The following is a 14,613-nucleotide window of genomic DNA, read 5'->3' on the forward strand; positions in this document are numbered from 1 at the left end:
TCACTCCATGCTACACTGTAGCATCATTGGCATTCATGTGCACTTGTCGTGTGGTGAGCCAGCAAGTCTTTGTAACCCCGCTGCTGAAAATTGGGGCTCATGACGGCTGTCCAGGATGTCCTCTTCGAATATTTCAGATATGAAGAATGCCAGTTACACCCATGTATGCACACGCTGGCACCCAATGAAGGGAATGGACTGAAAGATGATGATGTGAGAACAGAGGATTTTTATTGACTTGTCTTTCATCTTGTGGAAGAAATGAGCATAATGGAGCGTGTCTATTTATAGATCTCTAAAAATGATTTCTAGCCAGGTAATATTGCCAAATCAGGGAGTGCATATGTAACATAATGAATATTTAAATGTAATGGGAATTTCAATTCTCCTGAAACTGAGGTATTTCAGTGGCAGCATCAGAAAAGGACTGGCTCCAGAGGACTGAAAACTGTTACCATGGCAACTCCCAGGCTGACTCATTCATAGAGGACTCCTTAAACTTGTGACATGAGAGAAACTGCTGGAGGATTTTTCACACCGTACCAAAATACACATCGCTCCAAGCAGATGAGAAAAACACAGCAGCGTAGCCTTTTTCCCCAAGCCTCTCTCTGACGTTTTGATACAGGACACCCCTCCTGCCCCTGAGTGTCTCCCACAGTCAGGATAGGGAAATAGCCCTGGACAAAGTGCTGAAAATCGGAGGGGACTCAGGATGCTCTTAGGAAATAAAATCCTGCAGTAAGCTTGAAGATATCACTTTAGTGGCCGTTCTACTTGCTGACCCTTGGTTTTTCCTCATGTCTGATTTGGGCATTTAATTTCCAGTATGCTTCAGAGTTACATGTTTTAAAAATAAACATGCAAACCAGAAGTCAGTTGAAGGAACAGGAAAACAGTGAAGATAATAGAACCCTCTCTCTTTCTCAATCTCCCTCTTTTCCTCATTTGGTATTCATAAAAATGTGTTTTAATGGGTGACACTAGGACATTTTTAGGCCTACAATCCTTTTGCTGCAGTGGAAAGACAGTACACAGGAAAATGATAAAATAGAAAATGCCATAAAGAGAGACAGGAATGGATCTTACAGGACTAACAAAAGCATAGACATTGCTCATTTAGGGATGTGAAGGATGTGTAGGGAATACTCAGGTCCCTGTCTCTCAAATTATGATCTGAAAATTAATAGCATAATACTCTCCTTGGTAGCCTCTATCAAAAATATAGATTTCGGGACTGTCCCTCAGAATCATATTTAATAGCCCAAGATGCACTGGTGGTGATTATGTGCATTGAGTGGAAGAATCATTGACCTAACTGTCCTGCTCATTTTACCAGATAAATAAGCTCCCTGTCTGGAAGTTTGATTTGCTGAAGATCATTCATATTTTTTAAATCCACTTCTCCAGATATTCAAGTTATTATCATTAGCAAACCAAGTTTACCATATGAATTTTTTGAAGGCAATGTAGTTAGAAAAAAACAAAATTATATGAAGCTAGGAGTATGACTAACTTAATACCTTTCAAATATGTTTAAAAGAAATGTGTGAAGAATGAGACTCCACAATTTTACTAGAAATGTGACCGGCTGAGTTGTGCATTATTCAAGGCCGTTTCTTTTTTTCTCATCCATTTATTTTGTAGCTGATGCCTAACTTTTAAATATCTGCTCACCTCCCTTAGGGGGTGGATAGGGCCCACTAAAAGAGAATAATAGAGTTAACAAGTGAGTCTTTCTTGCTATTTACATCTTGCACTTTACACAACAGTTTCTCAGCTGAAGATTAGAATTTTGTTAGTATGCATTTGGGGGTTATCTATAGATTTTGATACCTATCCTATCCATCCTGAGCACTATCCTATCTCCTGAGTGATGACAGATGAAATGTCCTCTAACTGGTGGAAAAAGAAAGACTGACATGCACTAAACTTCTGTCCTAAGTCCTTGTCTTGCCTCAATCTATAAATTAACTTTGATAATTTTACTTAATCTAGTAGCCACAATGTTGATGAGGATTCATTAATCTGTACTCCTGATCTCTCCATTCTCTTATATCAGCTACAGTATTTATGTGTCTACTTCAAGCACTTCAAACTACAATCCAATCCAAATCATGAACTTTTTCCTAAGTTTTGGTGCTTTTCTAACACTTGCATTCCTTTCTGCATCACCCATAACTACAGCAACCAATTTAAGTCTATTTTCTTTCCTTGCAATGTTTTATCCCTGTTTTTTCTTCATACCACTCCTCCTCCTCTTCCCCCCATTCAGAATCATAGTACGTTTCACCTCTACTACAATTTTAAATCGCTTTTTAAATGGGCTGGCTGCCTGGTGATTTTCCCCACACTCTAGTCCATTCATTGATTCATTCAACAAGTAGTTTGGGGGCACCCACTATTCTGCAGGCCCCTGTTCTCAGCACTGAAAAATCGCAATATAGATACACCCTGATGGAGGTCACAGTCTGGTGGAGAAAACAGAAGAGCACCCAGCCAACTTCCCAGCACAGTGATGCAGGCTACAGTGATAAGGTGCTGTGGGAACATAGAAGAAAACTAACCCAAATGTTCTAACTTCTGACTAGGGAAAAAGTTATAATTCAGCTTTCAATCTGAGGTCTGTGCCAGAAGAGTGTAACCAGGCCAAGGGGCAAGAGAGGAGGAATGAGTGTTCTAGGCCAAGAAGGCTTCATAGCAAGAGATAACACCGTGTGCTTGAGAAACTGAGACCGGGTGGCTGTACGGCAGAGTAAGAATGGAATCAAATAAGAAATGCAGCCATAGAGACAGGAACAGAGAAGGCACATGGTGTGCCTTTAGGAAATTCATGTTTTTATCCTCATAACATTGAGGAGCCATTGAAAGTTGAAACTTGGCAGAAAAATAATCATAATGCAATTTAAAAAATTGAAATACCACTTTACCTGCCACAAAAAAAAAAAAGTGAACTGGGGAAGAATAAGATTGAAAGCAGAAGGCTAGTTAGGAGCCTATTGAAGGAAATCAGGTGAAAAATGGTAAAGGCCAAACAGAATAAAGAGATATTTTTATGAAATAGTTAATGCCAGGTTTTATTGATTAATGTAGTGTGATAAGTAAAGAGGAGAAAAGAGTAAAAAATATTCCTAGTTTCTGAATGGATGAATAGGGTGGATGATTGCATCATTGACTGAGAACGGGAGTGGAAATGGAGGAGGCCATTTAAGGGTCGGTGGTCATGATTCTTCTCTAGACCATGGATAGTTTCTTCTTCTACCATCCCTTCATCTTGGTGTTAGAGCATGAAAGGAGATTATGGCAGCCCCTACCTCCAACCAGTTCATGCTTGCCCACTTCTCCTAGAGTATTAGGCAAAACAAGCACCATCCAAATTAAGAGATTCTTTTTAAAATATATTGATTATGCATTATAGCTGTCCCATTTCCCCCTTTATTCTCCTCCACCCTGCACACCCCCTCCCACCCACATTCCCCCCTTTATTTTATGTCCATGTGTCATAAGTTTTTTAGCTTCTACATTTCCTATACTATTCTTGCCCTCCCCCTGTGTATTTTCCACCTACCGTCTATGCTACTGATTCTCTGTCCCTTTCCCCTCTCTCTCCTCATCCCACTCCCCTGTTGCTAACCCTCCATGTGATGTCCATTTCTGTGGTTCTGTTTCTGTTCTAGTTGTTTGCTTAGTTTGCTTTTGTTTTAGGTGTGGTTGTTAATAACACCTCAAACAGATTGAGAGATTCTTAACCTGTAGGCACATGCCCAGTTTGCTTTTCATCTTACTGTTGCTTAGAAGTAATTTCTAGGAAAAGAAATATTGTTGCTACCATAGCTAATGATTAAGGAGGCTTTTACTTGGAAGCAGTAAAATATTTTTAGTGTGAAAGTCATTCTACCAACAGAAAATAATTATCCTTTCTGTACTCCTCAAGGGTTGTTATGAAGCAAAAATGTCATCTTCCCCTCAGCTAACATCTGAAAAATTGTCCAGGGCGGTGATGAACAATTGATTGTATTTGGCATCCCATGGAGTTGCTATGGCACATAGCTAAGAGCATGACCATGGCCTTCATTGCCATTACCAGTTGATGAAGAGGAGTTCATGGATAAAACATCAAAGAGTACTGAGAAGTCTACATTAGAACTGAATGTTAATGATTAATTAGCATCCATATAAAAGCAAGGCAGAAGTCAGTAGTAAGCAAGAGGCCAGGTCCTAGGATAAAAACCTTTTGTGCCTATAATACATGCTTAAACCCTTGTGTGTTACATGACACAATAGAAAGAATGAGGAATTTAAATTAAGACAGAGTTGGATTCAAAACACAGCTCTGACATTTTCCAGCAGAGTTGCTTTGGGCATCCCTAAACCTCAGAATCTCACCTGTAAAAAGGGAACATTAATTTCACCTTCATGGAGTTCTTGTAAGGTTTAAATAATATATAGAAAATACCTAATAAAGTACTGGTCATATAATTTAATGTTCAATAATAGGTGGCTCTTATTAAACTTGATAACTTAGCTAAAGAAAATTAAAATGTATGTTGTGCACTGCATTGTTCTTTAACACTGCATTAAGCTACATTATTTTCCTTATTTATTCAATTAGAACTTCACAGTTTTTAAAACTATTAATACATTACTTCAATTCATCATTTCAGCAAATTTGTTGATAGTTTTCCCTCCTGTCATGAACATATGGAGGTTGGTTTTCAGACTAGTTGTCAGATTTGCTCCAGGATCACAGAATTAATGAATAATGAATCTTGAACTAGATTCCACTTCTCTATTTTAGCCAAAGACCCAGTTGATAGCTCAGTTTGTTTTAGCATGGTGTTAGCATGGTTTTATTCCTGGTTAGGTCCAGTCTGTATCCACATAGACATGCATGTTTAGTGTAGGGCCAAGAATGACTATGAAGCTATGTAAGAAGGATATTAAGTTTATCAGATTATTAGCTTTGGAATTTGTAAACAATTTTTTACACTGTCAAAGAAATTCCTAGAGTTAATTTTTTTCTATTTATCTCTCATTACATGGCATAATGTTGCCAAGATCCTTCTCTCAAGCAAAGTCTGCCAAGTCACTTTTTAGCCAGATCCAATCAACAACCAACAGAACTCTGAGCAGATGCTCAATGAGTTTGAGCCCCTAGAGATAGTCAATATGGATATTTATGTGGTTCTCTGGTTCTGTAAACCTAACTTTAATCTTCACACTTTCTCTAAGTTTGAATTTAGTTCAATATTTAGAAAATAGTGCAGCGAAGGAGCAGCCCATGGTTTTATTTTTATTTACTTTAGCAAGTTATCATATTAAGCTCCAGAACATAGCATCATATGTAATGATGTGGTAAACACCAGTGTTCGTAATCTATCTATTGAAAGAGATTTATTGCAGCATTACTTATAGTTATAACATTTTTAAAACAAATTTCAATGAACATTAATAGAATTATGATTAATATCCATATTTTATATATAAAATTCTTGTAGCCATTAAATGGCATGCACTATATACCTCCACCTTTTGAATTGGAAGAATTTCTGTGCTGTGCTATTAAGGAAAGAAAAATTCATAGAAATGAATATCATGCTATTTTTTTAATCAGCGACAAATTTCCATCTATATTTTTATGCATTCCTAGAAAATTGTATGAGTGTGAGCAAACATACAAACTGTTGCCACGAAATTACTAATTGGCTAGTGAATGAAAATAGGATGAAGAATGGGAGGTTGGTAAGCAATAACCAAATAAACAGATGAATAAATAAATAGCTATTGAAAAAGGTAGCAAATATTCAAAATAAAAATAAGTAGCATATACAGAGTACTTACTTTTTCAGTACATGGAAAAGTAAGGTAACCACCAAAATTTTCTTAAGTGCACAGGATAAACTTGACATTCGGGCACCATAATTTACTACTCATTCTATTCTGAGAGTTTCTTGGTGACTCCAAAAAATCATTACCCACAGTCTCTTTAGAACGATAATTTGATGCAAGTTCATCTTTCCCTTAGGAACTCTAAAAATAAGATTTCTGAGAGCGCCCTAAGGATTTCCCCCTGGGAAGGTATTTCAAAGCTCCAACACATATAAGAAATATTTGATTACTGAGAGATATCACTGCATCCACTAACAATCTCTCCTTTTCCACTCTATTAATTTTAAGTTAAGAATTCCTAAGCTCTCATTAACCACCCACAAAACAGTTCCAGACTTAAAAATCTCTGCTATTTACTGCTCCATTTTAAACTCTATACACATTGCAAGATCACTAATCACAAGAAAAAAATTATCTTCCTGGGCTAGAAAATGATGATGATTTTTTAAATCTCTTTTAAGTAGTGTGTGTGTGTTGATAGAATCTTGCTTTATTTCTAAGTCTCATATTCTGTCCCAGCTTAGCTCACTTTATAGCTTGTCATTCTCAAGTTTCCATGCATACCATATGCTGGTTACAATGCTAGTCATAATTCAGCTCAGGATGGTCAGACTGAACCAACACATTCTGAACATTTCACTAGATCCTCCAAGTAGCTCACTTTAGTTTTGCATTTATTTAGATTTGGGGGAATTTGTAAACACTAATTTTTTATGTACCTCTGGAACTAAGGAACTTTGAAAAATCTGGTGTGTCTTATGTTGTTTAAAATGTTGTTTAATTGTATTATTTAAAATTTCAGTGAAGTTTATGAATTATCCTCCTGGTGAACTCATCATCAATCTAACAATTTGATAATTTTAAATATTGACTAACTTGCAAGTGAGCTTAAAAGTTTCACTGAATACAGATCTATTTTTAAAACTTTAGTATAAATAGGCTTATAATTCCAAAGTGTTGGAACTACCAATATAATTTCATTTGATATAATTCAAAATATGTCTATTAACTTTTTGTCAAAAGTCACTATTAATTCATTTGTAAAAAGTAAGTTTGCTTTTTTAAAAGATTTTGTTTATTTATTTTTAAACAGAGGGGAAGGGAGAGAGAAAGAGAGAGAGAGAGAGAAACATCAATGTGTGGTTGCCTTTCACACACCCCCTACTGGAGACCTAACCCACAACCCAGGGATGTGCCCTGACTAGGAATCGAACCAGCAACCCTTTGGTTCACAGGGTTGCTGTGAACCAAATCCACTGAGCCACACTAGCCAAGCCTGTTTATAAAAAGTAAGTTTGCTTTTAATAACATGTATTTTTACCATCTCCTAGAAATTTATCAATTTCCTATATTAGTGGGAATTATAAACTCATTAATCATGAGTGGTTAGAAAATAGAAATTTTGGATTATTAATTATTTTAGCTCACTGAAAGTCCCTATACATATCATTTAAAGGTGTCCAATTTGGGGGAATTTAAGAAAGTTTGCACTAACATTTTTAGTGCTGATATCAAGTGCCCCCAAACACGCAACACTACATAACTCACATTTGGCTAACCTATTTGAGCACCTATCTACTCTGCACTATGGCAGTGCCTAAAAATATAAATGTTTGCCCCTAGGGAGCTCAAAATCTAGTGGACTGAGAAATGATTACAAAATAAGCACTACAATCAAAGTAGAAGAGTGTTTCAGAAACTCAAAAGATTGAATGACTAATGTTAAAACCAAATTTCCCAGGAGTTCTGTCCCCTTCTCACCTTGTACTGTCTCCATGGTGAGCTAGTCCATTTCCAAGGCTTCATCTATCACTGTGACTCACACAGCTGTGTTTCTCCCTGAGTCCTATTCGGCCCATAAGGACTTACTTGGCACCTCTGTGTGCAAAGGCCACAGGCCTCCACAACACAAACCAGTCCAAATATATTAGTCATCCTCAGCTCCAGATTTTTCATTCTTAGTTGTTATCTATCTACTCACTTAGGTCAGAATCCTTGATGCTCCTTTCTAACCTCCCAACAGAAATGTCTCCAAATTCTGCCCTATGTATTTCACCCATTTTTCCCTCTCCTTCACCTCTCTTTCAGTGCTGGGTTAAGTCAACTCTGGCTCATTTTTCTGTTATGCAGGTTAATGCCAGAGCTTGCTAAACTGATATCCTCCTACTCTGCATTCAGAGTCTTGTCTCTTTGAGTAGGTAATCTTGTCTCTTTGAGTAGGTAGCTGCCAATAAAGAAAAGTGGAACCACTCTCATTTCTGTATGTGAATCAGATGGACTTTCATGCAGGGATCTGGTTGCACAGGTGATGAAAGAACTAAGAAACCTACAGAGGACAGTGGTACTGCTTGGAAACATGCACAGCTGCATCTCACCCACTGGCCTATGAGGCTCTTGAAGTAGACAGAGGAAATGTATTACTCAGTACTCATCAAATGTATCTAATATAATACAATTCTTTCAACACAGAATTGGGTAAAAAATAGATTAGTAATAATAAATACTATGATAATAATAAATAAATAATAATACAAGAATAAACTCATGTTTTACACACTTATAGCTATAAACCTACTTTTGTCTACCCCTGTATAGTAAACAATCATTAAATATTAACAAAATGAATTAGTCACTCTAATAACCTAAGATCTTTCTTACTCAGATGTTTCTAGGAAATTATCCCTGTGTCAGGCCCAACATTTCAATATATTTTACCATGGAAACAACTCTATTTGAGAATCTGATTAAGTTGGGTACATCGTATAGAAAAATGTTTTTATATTGTTAAAGAAAGTAAATATTTACAGCTTCTAAAGTAGATGTAAAATTATAAATGCTGAACTTCTTATATGTGGTATAGTCTCAGCTTCATCTAGTGAGACTTTCAAGTTCATTACTTCAGAACACGAGTGCATAATTCAGGTGTCATGTCAATGTGGTATGTGTTTCATTTATTACAATGGGCCTGCATGATTTCCTTAGGTGACTCTCATTTTATATAGGCCAATAACTATCAATGTTTTTGCCTACCAGCAAGTTGATTAATTACAAAATTGTTTGGAACACAACAAGAGATTGACAAAAAATCTGACTACACAGATGGATGAACCAACCGGGGTTATTTAGGATGAGACAAAGGTAAAAAAGGATCATGTCCTCTGAGGCAGAGCACAAGGCTACAGTGGCTGAAAAAAATCAGAATACCTAAGAACACGGGCTTTGGCAATGATAAGAATGCCTATAGTTTAAAGATATAACAAAACATGGCTAAGGAGTAAGCACAACAAACATATACAATACAAACAGTTAACAAAGTACTACATGACACTAAGATAAAAGTTCAGAAATTAACGACAAATCTAAAGATACAATTTCTGTTGCAGCTGTACATAATGGTGATACTGATATACAAAATATTATTTTAAACTAGAGGTTTCCATTAGAAACAGATGTTGTGTGGTTCATTTCAATTACAACTTATATTGCTTTATTTGTCAGGCCGTTCTTTACTATTCTTGTTTTCATGAGGTGCAACTTGTGTGCATTTTTTTTCTGTCCTTACAGGAGGTAATACTAGTTGCCAGCACATACATGTAGTCTTCAGGTTACTTTTCATGATAATTGTCATTGTGTTTGACAGGGAATTATCTCAACAGGAGTAAATGTGTTTTTTCTGTCTCCTTGCTCTCTTGGTTAATAAAACCAACATGTCTTCCCAAGCCTTTTTTAATCAGTTATTTAATATCTCGCAATCTCAGATTTCTCATAACACCTCTTTTTTTAAAATCAGAAGATGGGCAAGATGATTGCTTTTCCTGGGTTTCCTTAACATGTATAGTTATTGCTTAATGAAATTCTGTTATGGAGGTTGATCAGCATCATTAATATGGCTCTTTCTGATTAGAGGAAATAAAGATGAAATCAGCTTAGGACAAGAAAAGTGGGGTTTGTCATAATAAGACAAGAGGGCTCATAAAAAATTGAAGTATTGAACATGTCCAGACCTCACAAGAAATAGAAATAGGAAGTAGAAAGTCTTCATGAACTTGGTTGTTCATTCTATAACGTGCCAGATTTTCCCTCATATGGCTATTTTCTGCACCTTTCTTTTTTTTCTTTCTTCCTCTACAGACTGGTTTCTTCTTTTTTTCCTAACCTCACAATAGCAGTGCAGCCCTAGTAAATATCATGACCTTTGTACTTGGTCCTACATCTCTTGTCTCAGACCCTTTATCCAATAGAAAATTTCTGGGAGAGGACTCTGATTGGTCCACCTCATCTTTTTTTTTTTTTTTTTGAGCCAGGTATAAGTTTATTGCCTGCCTCTGAATCAAATGCTCATAAATCAGACATCTACTCTCCATTCTCAAAGTGGGCTAGGGCAGCATTATTGATGTAAAATGTGGTCTTTGTCAATCAGCCAGGGCTGTAGGCAGGGCAGTTTCCATCACAGAAGTGATTGTAGAAGTGGTAGGCAATGATGCACAGCTTTACTACATTCAGCCTTTGGGAAAAGCAGCCTTAGCTTTGGAAACAGCAGATCTCAAGGTCAAGTAAACTGGTATAGATGTATCTCAGGAAAGAGGGATTTGTATTTGGGACCCCACATAATGTATATTCAAATTGATGAAAAATAAAATACAAATGTGTGAGAGAGCCCTGGTTCTTTCTATATGTGTATAGACTTTTTTCCAAGAACAATTTTAAAAAGAGGGATTGCTCTTATGATCCTTCTGAGTGGATGCAATATTACAAGATGTTAACACAATATTTTGTCTTTTCACAAACAAATTAGTCTGAAATGGGCTGATCATGGAGGTAGCTAACAAGAGACTCTCGCTTTTCCAACTGATATAAAGCCTTCTTAGAGCTCCTTCTGGTAAAACACACACCTCAAAATATTTGCCTAAAACATATAACTCTTTAGCCCTACTCTGATGCTAAAAGTAATGGATTTTTTACCAAATTATTTTTTATGGTAAAGAAGCAAATTATAAATGATCTAGTGCCCCATTCACAAAGGTTTGGGGAATATATTAAAATCTTGGGGTAAACATATTAATATACATACTTTTTATGATGAAAATGATAAAATATTTTGAAAATTTTTTACTAATACTAAAAAGAAAGATATTTTTAGCTACAACAGAGTTTCTTAACCTTGACACTATTGACATTTTGATCCAAATAATTCTGTGCTGCGGGGGCTGTACCGTGCAGTGCATTATGTGGGGGCATCCCTGGCCTCTTCCCACAGATGCTGGTGGAACACAGCGTAACTCCCAGCTGCAACAACCAGACTGTCTCCAGACATTGCTGAACATCCTCTGGGGAGCAAAGATCGCCCTGAGTTTAAAACTACTATGTAAAAGAGATGTTATCTTTACTCTTCAAAAGACTCATTTTTATTTATTAAATATACTTTCTTATTCCTTTCAACATTTTTAGATTTTAAAAGTATGTCCTTTTGGAGCTCGACTGAGCACTCCAATTTGCTATCATCTATCTTGCTTCTCCTCAATGAATTAAATTTTCTCATGCCTGAATTAGCCTGACCAATTTCATTAGCAACCTCACACCCATTAATCCTATTCATTTGCCTCAGTGTCAAAGAATCCCCTGAGGCCCATAGTCTCTAAATATGTAACACTTCCGCTCAAGGAGTAGCTTACACGCTTCAGAAAGCTGGTTGGACTCTTGGAAACATACCTGAAGAAAAGTGATTTTAGTGTTTGTGGATGAAGTATTAATGCCTTTGATTTTTTTCTGAAAAATTATTTATTCTTCCTGGAGTGCTTGCACTTTGGTCTAATGAAGAATCAATTGAAAATCTGTTGTATGAAAGGAAAAAATACAGCAATTTTAAGCCTTTCATTTCTATCTAAAAATGGGACACACAAAAATGATGTCATAGGTTTTATTATATTCAAATGTCACTGTCCATATTTATATTAAGGCTTAGAGAGAAAGAATAGTCTATTTAAGGTACAGCAAGTTGTCTGTCAGACTCATAAATTCTATAATAGAGACTTTGCCCATCTCACAAGGTTCTGAGAACAATTGTGCTAGCAGGTATGAAAGGCTATAAACATCACAGAGCACAGAGCACTCTCAAGAAAAAAAAAATATTATCATGCATGTGGTATAATGCACATAGTACAAAAAGGAAAGATTTCTATGTTTTAGGTCTATTCATAATGTTCATCATTATCAACACAATTATCATTAACTTCAAAAGTTTTTATTAAGGTTATGAATTACATATGTCTATATTTCCACTTATCATGAAATCAGGTCAGTTTCTAGGTGAGAATAATAACCCTAGACAAGCATAAGAAGAGTTCCACAGGGTACTTACCTCTCACCTCGCACTTCCAGATGTAACATATGAGCACACATAAATCTTCACCAAATTACTTCTTATTGGAAATAGGCTAAGTTATTGCTTTAATTTAGAACCATGATGTGACTTTTCGTCAATATTTATTGAAAACAGGGTGAGCTCTGTAGAGCCAAGGTCTTACTGCATGTGTGTAGTTCTCTCTCCACAGAAAACAAAACAGTTTCCATAAAGAGAAGGAAAAATCTACACACACCTGCACATGAGCCCCCCGCACACCTAACTCTCCACAGGGGTGATTCATGCCTGCATTATTCTCACCTTTTCACTCTCTATTGTTTACTTACCATAAACTCATACTTTAATTATAGCATATATGATTAGAGTTTTATTTTGTTATTATAGCCCTTTATACTTTACAGTAATAAGTCTTTGCCCATTACACATTAAAATGGTATTGTAGAGAAGGTAAAGTGATACTTTTACACTGTGGACTCATTGTGAGGAAATACTTTGTAGTACTTGTGAGACACTAGAAGCTTCTGAGTGTGGAAACACATATATTCCATGGCTGATTGTGTTAATTCCCTTGCCAAAATCTGTAATAACATGTGTTTGGCTACTGACTGAATTGCAAACAAGATCCCAGCACCAAAATTTACAAATGATTGCAGACAATTGCTTGTTTTCTTAATCAAAGGGGTCCTTCTGCATACAAGTTCCTTCATGAACAGCTCTTTAAAAATAGAAATGATGATGAAAATGAATCTGTACACTGCAAGTAATTTGTAAGTATGATCTAAATCTTTAAATAGCAATGATCAGTTGTGAAGACAATATATTTGTATAGCATATTACTGCTTCTAAATACCTTCATTATAATTTTCCCAAGCAATGCTCACAATAAACCAGTGAAACACTATTATTTTTATTTTTTAAATGAGGCACTTTAGATACAAAGTATTAAGTTAGTTGCTCATGGTTACACACCTCCACATGTGGTGGATCTTAGAGTCAAGGTGTTTCGGAATCCAAGGTCTAGAGTTTTTCTACTTCTTCTCTTCTGGAAAGAAAGCACTTGAAGAGGATACAAATAAGAATAGTAGCAACTGAAAAGAGAATTGTGTATAAGCCTGTGTGTTCCACTTTTTTTTTGAATTAAAGGTAAGGTTGAAGGAGGTTTCAGACCTTTAAAAAGAATATTGCATGATTAGTAGCAAATAACAAATGTCCTTGTCAAACAAGAAAGAATGGCTTTGAATTTTTACAAGATGCTTTCTAAATAAACAGTATAAGCATTCTTAAATAGAGTGGTTGAAGGACACTGGAACTGATTATCCAGAATAAGTATTGTGTTATCTTTTAGGATTTTTCAGAAATGCATAGATATCCATGTGGGGATCTAGCTAAAGTGCAGTTTGCCCACATGTGAGGCATGATGTGAGTCAGTGATTCTCAACTAGTGAATACGGAGTACATACCACTCTGTACAACTATGGCAGTATACATTGTATTGGAGGTATATGGTGTTTTTTTTAACTGCTACAATTCATAGAGTCACTGTTGACACATAAATGCCATTTAAAAGAAAAAGTGTACCTTGTGTTTTTGTTATATTGGGGCCCACATCTTAAATACTTTATGATTTCATTGCTACCATTGATTTTTTTCATGGAAAACTACCCTTTGTATCAACAGATTTCTTTACAAACAGACAACCACCAAAGATTGAAGATCATCATTCCTCTCCTATAAGTTGGATCCATTTATTCTGCTCACATTTTTCTCTCTCTCACTGCCAGGGGAAACCTGGGAAGAAAGAAAAGAGCAAAGGGACATCCTTAGTGTAACTTTTATAGGAGGTGAGGAAACAAACTCAAGTGCAGACCCAACTGTGACCTCAAACAAATTCCTGAAAAGCAGAGGAATGAGGATAAGAGAAGAACGGATGAGCAGTTCCACCACTGGTGGTGTTCTCAGCCCAAATAAACACCCCCATCCAAACGTGCTTTATAAACTACCTTTTATGACTGGTAGACAAGTTCACATGTGCTAGAAAGAGTCAAATAATGGTATTGATAACATTTATAGAACAAAAAACAGTATTTATTCAAAAGGCATTTAGAGTTTGGAAACACCCTCTCCTTTTAAGTAAATACATTTTAGTTATTATTCAGCAAGCATTCTCCTCCAAAATATGGAGTACTGTAAGTATAAAATCCAGAGGTCTGTTTTTGTAAACATGGATTTCTGGGTATAATTTTCCTTTATGACCTTCTCTTGACATCATCACCTTAACTTCAAACTTTAAAATTCCATTAAATGCGTTTTCCCTATATTGATGGAAATGGTTGTGCGTGTATTTATTGGTCTAGTACTTCTAA

General features: G+C 36.0%; 1 protein-coding gene across 2 annotated transcripts in view; it reads left to right on the forward strand.

Annotated features, from left to right (window-relative positions):
• GABRB1 (gamma-aminobutyric acid type A receptor subunit beta1) overlaps positions 1-14,613 on the forward strand; it is a 335,719-nt gene that overhangs the window by 113,185 nt on the left and 207,921 nt on the right. The gene's annotated exons all lie outside the window — the stretch shown is intronic.

The sequence above is a fragment of the Artibeus jamaicensis genome, unplaced genomic scaffold (assembly GCF_021234435.1).
Source record: "Artibeus jamaicensis isolate MK-2021 breed Jamaican fruit bat unplaced genomic scaffold, CSHL_Jam_final contig_889, whole genome shotgun sequence".
In the NCBI taxonomy this organism is placed as follows: domain Eukaryota; kingdom Metazoa; phylum Chordata; class Mammalia; order Chiroptera; family Phyllostomidae; genus Artibeus; species Artibeus jamaicensis.